This window comes from Equus caballus, chromosome 14 (genome assembly GCF_041296265.1).
Source record: "Equus caballus isolate H_3958 breed thoroughbred chromosome 14, TB-T2T, whole genome shotgun sequence".
Taxonomy (NCBI): Eukaryota; Metazoa; Chordata; class Mammalia; order Perissodactyla; family Equidae; genus Equus; species Equus caballus.
In genome coordinates, this window is record NC_091697.1 from 25,348,698 (window position 1) to 25,358,075 (window position 9,378).

The window sequence follows — 9,378 nt, forward strand, 5'->3', positions numbered from 1 at the left end:
CTGTAGAGCGGTGTGGCCCAGCTGACGTGGGACCCAGGGCAGGCCCATTCCCAGGAGCAGGCTGGGCCCAGACGCTGGGCCAGGCTGTGAGTGAGTGTGAGTTGAACATCACCAGGTCACATGGTTTCCTGGGCTGGAGCTGGCCTTTGGCCAGGGCCAGAGGTTCCGCCAGCAGAAGGAACCAAGCCCTCATGTCCCGACACCAGACGGCCCACTCGTCAATTCCATCTGCTCATTAGCCCCAGCATGCTCCAGGCCCTGAGTGGGGCCTCTGGCGGATCAGAGACCACTGAGCACATGCCAGTCCCTGTGCAGGGTCCCTGGGGATTTGTCCAGTAATTATTCATTGAGCACCTACTGTGTGCTGAGTGCTCGGGATGAAGCCAAGGACACACAGGCAAGATTCCTGCCCCCGTGGAGTAGCCACAGACGGTGACCTGTAAGAGCCCGGCCCGGCCCGCGTGGAACAGTCGGCCTGGTGTGGGGCTGCCGGCAACAAAAACAGAAAATTATTTCACTGACTCAGGAGGGTGATGGCACCCAAGAAAGCACGGTCAGCTCCGCCTGAGGGGTCCGGGAAACATGGCCATGGGCGTGCCCATGAGTCAGGTTTTGGAAGGGAAGGATGTTGTTTGAGGCAGTGGGAACAGCCTGCACAAAGCCAGAGGTGTAAAGGAACGCAGCTTGCCGGGGGAGCTTAAGGAGTTCTGTACGGAGGCACAGGAAGAGCAAGGTGGGAAGGGTGACTTCTCTCCAGGGGACCTGCAGCGCCCAGAGGGGCCCGAGAGGAGGCTGAGGGGGTGCTAATTGAGAGGCCAGGGAATTATGGCTGCCCCAGATCCTGATGCTGCTGGAGCCTCCGGGTGTCTCCCACCCACCCTGGAGCCTCCAATTGCCCGGGCTGGGCCCCCTGTCCTGCCCCCGCCCCCTCGGGCTGTCACCGGCTCCGTGCCTCTCTCTGCTGCTCCAACATTTTCCTCTTGTGATGGATGGAAATTTCCCTGCTTGGGTCAAGTCAAATTTCTCCTGATTTGTTGTTTTACACACAGTGAGGCCGGAGGCGGATCCTGCATGATTCATAAAGAAAAACGCGCTGTCTGTGAGGGAGAGTAATTTATAGGCGACGTTTCCCCAGCTTCCAGAGATGAAACTCACCAGGAGGAGGAGGAGGAGGACGAGAGACCTTCATCCACTGTGAGTGGCCAGTGTGGCTCCTGAGCTCCCGGTCGGCCCCTCCGGCAGTGGCATGAGTCTGTCAGGGCGTTTTGCTGAAGCTGCGGCTCTCCCTGGTCATTGGGCCCAGAGCCAGACCTGGAGGACCAGGGGACAAGAGGAGCTGATGCCCCCAATGTCCTTCTCTGCTCTCCCAGCCCCTGCTTCCCACCCCCACCACTCGTCTCTCATTTATGAAAACAAATGAAGTCAAGCTTCCCAGCCCTTCTCGTCTGGAGGAGAATGGGGCAGGCAGCCAACTGACACCCACCTGACCCAAGCCGTACATTATGAGGGCCACGAGGCTGCTGTGGACACGCACGCTGGGGACAGGTCTGATCAGTGGCCACCAAGACTCCAGAGTTGGACAGACTTGTGCTTGGGGTGGGGGTCGGCTGAGGGAGCGGGTGGACTTCATAATCAGAGGAGGAAAAGACCAAACAGAATCTGTGGAAGGAAGAAAGGAAGGAAGGAAGGTAGGAAGGAAAGAAGGAAGGAAGGAAGGAACTGGTCCCTTACTCTGTTCCAGGTACCATGCTATTCGCTTCGCATATCGAACCTTGTTTCTGACTCAGTGAGGCGGCAAAAGCAACCCTGGTTTCATAGATGAGGAAACTGAGCCTCCTGAGAGGAGAGAGGGGCATCCAGAGCTGTGGGTTTGACCACGTCTCCAGAAAATGCCAGTGAGCAGAACATAGGTCTTCCGGGTCCCAGGGGAGGGATGGACGGGACAGAGGCAGGAACCCGGAGAGGGTTGGGGTGCATCTGAGGCTGGTGGAGTGCGAATGGGGCACTAGGTAAGAATGGACTTAACAAGCCCGCCTCCTGCTGGGCCTCACGTCCGCGTCTGTGAAATGAGAGGTAAACCTGGATGTTAAAGTAAGTAGCCTGATGGGGGTGGGGGGGTGATTTTCAGCTGTCCCCATCCCGTCTCAGCCATGTCTTCTCTCCCCGTTAAAGCTCATACCTCCTGGACCAGGTGCCCAAAGTCATATGAGCCGTGTCCCCAGCCCTGACAGACTGCTCCTTCGGGCACCGTCCCGTGGGGCCCACACTCTGCCAGCCTCCCTCAGCCCACACTCTTTCTCACTCCAGGCTTCTGTGTCGCTCCGTCGCTCGCTCACCACTCTCTGTGTCATGTGCCCTGGGCTGGGCTTTCAGAGGTGCGTCGACATGGTCCCTGCCCCTGGGAGCTCCCTGTCTACAGAGGGACTTGCCAGGTGGCCCGTCCCGAGATGGATGGGCTCAGAGCTCAGTGAGCTCCGAGGAGGCAGGGCCGGCTCTGCCCAGACCACTCAGGGAAGGCTGGAGCTGGGCTTTGAAGAGTGAGCAGGAGTTTGCCAGAGTGAGAAAGAGGCATTCCAGGCAGCAGAACAGCACATGCAAGGCAGAAATGCAAGTAGGCATCCCTTCTCACTATGCTGTGTGTGCCCCAAAGCCTTGACCCCACTCCCTAGGATCCTGACATAATGCCTACTCTCTGTCACTCTCTGGCCCCTTTGCTGCTGTAGGACCCGAAGCCCCCCTAGGATGCAGCCAGGGCCACAGATGTCCCCTGGTAAATATGCTTAGAGACACATGGGTGAACCATAAATTAAGCCTTCTGGAGATGGATTCTGCTGAATAAAAAGCACATTCAGTAGCGAGAATATTTGTTTTTGTTTTCCTTCTCCGAGTAAATGGAAACATGCACTGACCTCACTTTTCTCACAAGTACAGTAGCTTTCCTGAGCGGCCGGCAGGCCTGGGGTGCCAGGAAAAAGTGGTGGAACATTCAGCATCAGGAACAGGGGCCCCAGTGGCAGCTGTGGCCGGCCAGTGGAATACAGCTGTCAGGCCGCTGACATGAGTTTCCGAGGGGTGGGGAGGATCCGGCCGGGGCCTCCCAGGGGGCCCTGAGCATCGCCAGCATGGGACTTTGAGACCACGGCCCTCCAAGTGCGTTTTCTGACCCTGAAGCTGGGGGCTCCCAGACAGCAGGCTGGGAGGAGAGCCTACAGAGGGGCCTTGGCATCAGGTAGACCTGAGTTTCCATCCTGGCTGCCACCTTCTGGCTCTGTGAACTCAGCTAGCCATTACCCTCGTCTGAGCCTCAGTTTCTTCATCTTCAAAGTGGCGGTAATTATACCAACCTCATGGGGTTTGCGAGTTTTGAATATGTGAAAGTACCAAAAAATACTAGTCCTCAGTCCTTTTCTGACCTTCTCCTGACATATCTGACTCAAGCCTCGCCTCCTCTGTGATGCCCTCCAGACCCAGTGACCTCTCCCACCTGGAGTCTAAGGTTCTTTCTCCTTCCGCTGCCTTGTGATGATGGCCACTTTTCTACGAGTGCAAGACATCCATCCACTCAGCCAGCCGCCAACCACGCACCCACTACCCGCTCACCATCCGTTCATCCATGCACACACATATTCACTCTTTTACTCATTTACTCAGTGAACGTTTTGAGCAGCTAGGTACTCTCCCATCGTAGGGAAGGTGTGTTGTCTTCTGTCTGTTATCTCACCTTCACCAGATGTGGACACAGTGCACACTGCCCCCTAGAGACTGGGTCGGATTGTCCTCAGTTTAGTCTTACAGCCAGCACCGGGCTTGGCACAGAACACTCATTTGGTTGCAAGAAAACTCAGACAAACCAGCTTAAGAAAATGGGGATCTAATAAGTGACGGATCTGGAAAGGCCAGGTCTGGAGCTGGCTTCAGAAACAGCTTGATCCAAGACTCAAGTGATGTTCCTAAGACCTCGTCTCTCTGCCTCTCTCAGTTTCCTCTCCTCCACATAGTAGCTGCAGCCCCCGCCCCACATCCTTTCAGCTTCAAGTACAGCAGGAAAGATTAAAAGTCTTCTCCAGAAACTTCCTCCAGACCACATGGACTGAGAACTGGGGAGAAGTGGGACACCAGGGTAGACGGTGAGGGGGTTGGGTGCTGGAAAGGCAGACGCCAAATGCCTCCTACACCTCCTACATGCAGACGGCGGGGCGCCTGAGTGAACGGGAATGCTCAGTGGGGCCGTCGAGGGGCTCACATCCCCAGGGAGGCAGGCTGAGGACACATGGATAAATAGATAAACAAGATCACCTCAGAGGGCATAACTGTTAGGACGACAATAGGGCAAGGCAGTGCAAGCAGAGGGCCTGGGGGTGAGGCTGTTAAAGAAGTGGTCAGGGTGGCCTTTCTGAGGAGGCAACACTGAGGTGAGGGGTTGGAGGGGCCAGATCCAGGAGGGCCTCACAGGCTGTGGTGAGGAGCTTGGGTTTCTTCCAAGCCAGGCATCAGGGTGAGGTTTTAATTGTGGAAGAAGATGATCTAACTTGCTTTAACTCTTTGTGGAATCCTTTTTAAAAAAACCTCTTTGTTGAGGCACAGCCTACCGAAGGTGACGTAGAAGGCACGTTCATCCCGGGAGCAGAGGTCAAGGTCTTTTCCTGATGGAGACGCTGTGTAAACCCCACCCAGACCAAGATGGGGCACTGCCAGCATCCAGAAGTCTCCATTGCGCCCCCTCTAAGTCGAACCCCCTTCGACAGGTAACCAGTATTCTGACTTTGCTTATCGTGGATTAATTTTGTCTGTTTTTGAACTTTATATAAATGGAATCATGCAGTATGTATTCTTTCAAGTCTGGTTTCTTTTGGTCAATGTTACGTGTGTATGATTTGTCCATGGGGCAGTAATTCATCCTTTTTTATTGTTGTGTAGTATTCCATTTCTGCCGCTCTCCCAGTGCTGGGAGCTGGTTGTTTTCTGCCTTTGATCTGGTCTTCATCAGACGTGGACACAGAATGCACTGCCCCTAGAGACTGGGTGGGATCGTCCTCAGTTTCCCCTTCAGCCAGCACTGGGCTTGGCACAGGGTGGAACCAGCCCCATTTGGGGCCAAGTGGCGCTGAGCTGAGAATTCGGTCAGGGCAGGACAGGTGAACTAAACTGGAAACTACCGGACCCCACTCCTCTGGGCTGACGTCTCCCAGGCTCTGCCACCCTCCGACCCACCCCCCACTAACCAAGTTCAGGTGCTCACACTTGGCTGGGCAGGAGTTCTGGTGGTTGCCGAGCCCACAGTCCCCGGTGGCCAGAGTGAAGGACGTCGCGGGAAATGAGAGGAGCCGCGGCCAGCTGCCAGGCAGTGACTCTACAACCAAAAAATGTGCTCTTGGCCAGGCTCTCCTTCCTCTCTCCTCTCGGCCCTTCCAGGCGGCGAGGAGTTGGCAGGCCCGGGTGCAGATAACGGAGAAAGCCCCAGGCCCTCTTCTGTCATCGCCTCCCCAATGTGAAACCCAAGATCTTGTTTATTTATGAGGAAATTCTGTTCTGCTGCTCGACAAATGGTGTATGGGGGCCAGGGCACATGGAGCGTGGAGCCAGCCCAGCCAGGCCCCAGCACGCTGCGCCTCTCTGCTGATGCAAGCTCAGAAGGAGAGCTGGCAGCGACTGGAAGGCCAGCTCGACATTCCCCGGATGGGAGCTGTTGGTGGAGGGAGGGGTCCTCCCCTCCCTTGAACGGCCAGAAACCCCTTGCCTTCTGTGAAAGAGCCATGGGTGAACTGGCAGGAAACCACAGACAGTAACAGCTTGGTCACTAGTCTGACGATCCCGACTCTGGGCCAGCACCAGCCCTTCTCTAGGACTCACTTCCTGCCTACCTTCCTGGGAGGGGGAAACGAGACGCTGTATGTCAAGGGATGGGAGAGAGAAAATAAAATAAAAAATAAAATTTACCAAAGGCCCACTACATGTCAAAGGTTTACATTAGTTATTGCATCAAATCTGCCAGTAGCACTAGCAGGTAGATGTGAGGGTCCTGGATTTACGACGAGGGGCTGAAGCTCAGGGTGATGAAATGACTCATCGAGTGCTGGTGAGTGTAAGAGCTGTGACTCAAACCCAGGGCCGTCGACTCCATCTGCTGTCTGAGGGAGTTGAGTTGAGCCCTCATTCAGAAGCAGCAAGTGTCCCGCTGTGGCAAACTATATATGGAATTGTTTTGCATCTGGCTTGAAATCTATGTTCTTTCCATCACACCTCCCTGCCTTTCGAAGTGAAATCTCCTTTAGCAACATGTTTGGTGGGGTCCCGAGTGGTGAGACAGCATCCACTTTGAGATGAAGATGGCTCATTTTAAACTCCATTTAGACTTCAGATTAATCGGATTGAAACGCATGGCGTAGCACGCCTTATCGTCCAAACAAGGGTCTCTCGCAGGCCTAAGTCTTCTGTTAACACTTCGTGTGCGTGGGTGGAGTCAGTAGCTACTGAGCCCAAGCACGTATCTGTGAACGACCCCTTCATCTGCACTGTCAGAGCTTTAGATCTAAAGCAACAGGGAAACATCTTTAATGACAGAAGTAGCATCAAATATATCAGCTGTGAAGTAAATATGAATGGGTTAAATGCCTCTATCAAAAGACAAAGACTTTAGCTTCAAAACAACAAGCAAGATCATTTTCTTTTTCCTTATAAGTTTTCAAAATATACGCACATCAAATCCTAACTCTTCCAGGATTCACCCCTGTCCTTCCCAGTCTACATGGACCCTTACATTTCTGATTTATCTATTGCCAGTTTGCTTTATTTTTATTATAAAATATTTCAGACCTACTTCAAAGGATAGAAAATAATGTGACGCCCATTGAGCTACCACTGAGATTTAAAAGATGTTGACATTTGCTGTATTTGTTTCAGAGCTTTTACAGGTTATCGCTAGAGGTTATCACTACCTAGAAGATGATGTGTATAACAATTTCCATGCAAGTTTAATACCTTTTCTACATACGGGTGTATGCATAAACTATATATGGAATTGCTTTGTGTTTTCAGAATTTATCCAAATAATATCATGTAATAGATGTCCTTTTGCAACTTGCTTTTTTGAGAATTATACATACGGAGATGCATAGATGTCTTGCTTTAATTTTAACTGCCAAATAGTGCCCACTGTGTAAATAAATAAGAGGTTGTTTATCCATTGACCCATTGATGGACAATGTTTCCACTTTCTCTGCTATCACAAACAGTGCTGTGATAGAAGTCTGTCATATTTCCTTGTGCACCCAAGCTAGTGTTTCTCAGTTTTTATCTGGAAGTGGAATTTCTTAGTTGGGCTGCTTTTAACACTTATATGAAATCTGTTATCTGCTCTCTACTTTCCTTTCTAAGGATGCAGTTAAAGAGGGCTTCAAAAACAGGATTTGAGTCGGGACCTGAAGAAAGAGAAGTGGTGATGCTCTCAAGGAATCAAAGCAAGCAACACTGAGAGTCACACTGTGACTCCTACCAAAGCTGACGTTCTGTGTGTGTCCTGCCACACTTTTCACCGTCAATTAATCCCGGGGGCCAGATGTGTGCCCGTGTCGTTACAGCAGAGGACCTGGGGGAGCAGGTCTTTCGTAATCACATACTCAGGTTTGTTCTGCTGGCACTATATTAATTCTCATACTAATTCCCATGTCAGAGCTCAGTGTCAATGGTTTCTAAGCCTGACTGTGCATTGTAATCACCATAGGGGCTTTAAAAATATGCAGATTCCTGAGCCCACACCTGGAGATCCAGGTTCAGTGGGTCTGGAACGGAGCCTGGGAATCTGTACTTTTTAAAAGCTTTCCCAGGTGATTCTGCTGCAGCCAGTCTGTAGCCCCAGCACTGGGCAAGCTTTTATCTGAACCATCAGCGATGCCTGTGGGTGAAGTTGTCATTGCCGAGGATGCAGCCTCTGATTCTGCGCTCATGGCGAACTTGGCCCACTGGGCCCACCACTGTGCATCTGTCAGCCAGACCCATAAAGAGACAGTTTACATGGGTCATTGCTTGCAACCCCACCTCCCCACTTCCTGCCAGACACAAGCACACGACACTGCACGGGGCATCTTAACAGTCCTCTGGGGAGAAAACTTAGCTACAGAGAGGTGGGGTCACTTGGCCCAGAGTCACATGGCTACTTGGCTGAGCTTGGAGAACTTGTCACCCCAGCGGCCTGTTCTTTCCACCACTCCATGTGTGTTCTAGCTCCCTCTTCAGAGTGAGCTCAATGCTCACGATAGCAATAAATAGCAATAAAAAGTCAGCAACAATACAGCCCCTCCCTGGAGGGAGGGGAGCCCTTCCCCGAGAAGGAACAATTATCAGTTCCTTGGAACTTTCCTTCCAAAGGCAGAAGGAGCCAGGATGGCTTGACCACGCCTTCAATGCCTCATCTCACTCTGGCATGATCCCTGCAATGCTTGATCTCCCCTGCCCACCGCCCACCCCAGGCTTGTGCCCTCTGCTCTGTTCTCCAGTCAACCAGATTAGCTAACTTCCACAAGCTGACCTGATGCTGCCGCTCTCCTTCTCAGAAAAGTCAGGGCTCCCTGCCTCCACTCCCCTTTCTATGTGAGAAAGCTCAGAGTCTGCGAGCTCTCAGCACATCCCAGATTCTGAGGGATCCATGCGTCTATCCCTCCCCAACATTGAGTGAGTCCCGGTAGGAGCTGGGGATAAAGAGGTAAATAAAACCAGGACTGACAATATCAGGCCCAAGGTATCTGCTCCCCAATCATGTGTCCAAGGCAGGCATTGCCAGCTGATCACACCATTCTGCACCTTCAGAATCCCTCTAGATCTGCCGTCCCATTCTGTAGTCACTGACCACATGCAGCTACTGAGCACTTCAACTGTAGCTCGTGCCACTAAGAAACTGAATTTTTAATTTTTTAATTAACTTAAATTTAACATCTGATAGCTGAGTTATTGGAAAACTTGTTTTTTTTGGTGAGGGAGATTGGCCCTGAGCTAACATCTGTGCCAATCTTCCTCTAGTTTGTATGTGGGACACTGCCACAGCACGGCTTGATGAGCATTGTGTAGGTCCGTGCCTGGGATTGGAAACTGTGAACCCCAGGCTGCCAAAGTGGAGCTCGAGAACTTAACCACTATGCCACCGGGCCAGTCCCAGGAAACTTTTGTCTGGAACAAACAAAAACGTATGTTTGGAGCAACTTGGGAACATGAATCTACTTCTTCAACTACAAATTTCATGAAATCTAAATAAACATCAAGTATTTCTGAAGAAAATGTAGCCTCTGAAATGAGATGTAATCTAAGCGTAATATACACATGGGATTTCCAAGACCCACTAGGAAAAATATAATGTAAAATATCTCATTAATCATTTTTATATTGATT

General features: G+C 51.8%; 1 long non-coding RNA gene across 1 annotated transcript; it reads left to right on the forward strand.

Annotated features, from left to right (window-relative positions):
• The first annotated feature begins 618 nt into the window (after nt 1-618).
• LOC111767732 (uncharacterized) lies at nt 619-2,861 on the forward strand. Its single transcript, XR_011425002.1, has 3 exons — nt 619-733; nt 1,050-1,194; nt 1,371-2,861. It is a non-coding gene; the product is annotated as an uncharacterized lncRNA (long non-coding RNA).
• Nucleotides 2,862-9,378: the final 6,517 nt, after the last annotated feature.